Genomic DNA, 827 nt, shown 5'->3' with positions numbered 1-827 from the left:
CGATCCTGGTCCTGCCTGTGGCTCCCAGCACGAGGTGCTCTGCGCTCAGACTGTGCTGCCAGCACAGCCTTCCACACTGACCATTAAAGCAAAGATTTCTCTAAATAAAACTCCTGCCTTTGGTTATTTCTTCAGGGTTTCTGCTCCAGTGGTTGGAGGAATTTTTGGAGGGATTTCTTGTCGTGTCATAGCCTAAGTGTGGGATAAAGCACAAGGGGAGTGTGGAATGGTGATGGGAGGGAGGAAAATTAAGGGCAACAAACAGCTCAAATGATATATTTGGCCTGGTGAAGCAAATCTCCAGGTAAAACTCCTGCCTTTGGTTATTTCTTCAGGGTTTCTGCTCCAGTGGTTGGAGGAATTTTTGGAGGGATTTCTTGTCGTGTCATAGCCTAAGTGTGGGATAAAGCACAAGGGGAGTGTGGAATGGTGATGGGAGGGAGGAAAATTAAGGGCAACAAACAGCTCAAATGATATATTTGGCCTGGTGAAGCAAATCTCCAGGAGAGGAGGTTGAGATTGGATATTGGGAAGGAATCGTTCCCGATGCTGAGGAGGTCCTGAGGCACTGGCAGAAGTTGCCCAGAGAAGCTGTGGCTGCTCCATCCCTGGAAGTGTTCCAGGCCAAGTTGGATGGGGCTTGGAGCAACTTGAGCTTGCTGGGTGCAAGGTGAGGGTGCTCACAGGTGTGATATGGTATTTGCAGACCTGAATTCTCAGGAAGTGCCCCCAGCATGGAAAGTTTTCTTCTAGAAGAGCTGGTTTCAAGGTCACACTTCATCTGCCTCCTCAAAGCATCTTTTTACACAAAGAACCACAGCTGAGGG

This window comes from Acanthisitta chloris, unplaced genomic scaffold (genome assembly GCF_000695815.1).
Source record: "Acanthisitta chloris isolate BGI_N310 unplaced genomic scaffold, ASM69581v1 scaffold22569, whole genome shotgun sequence".
Taxonomy (NCBI): Eukaryota; Metazoa; Chordata; class Aves; order Passeriformes; family Acanthisittidae; genus Acanthisitta; species Acanthisitta chloris.
The sequence above is the reverse complement of the archived record's forward strand: the minus strand, read 5'-3'. Positions refer to the sequence as shown.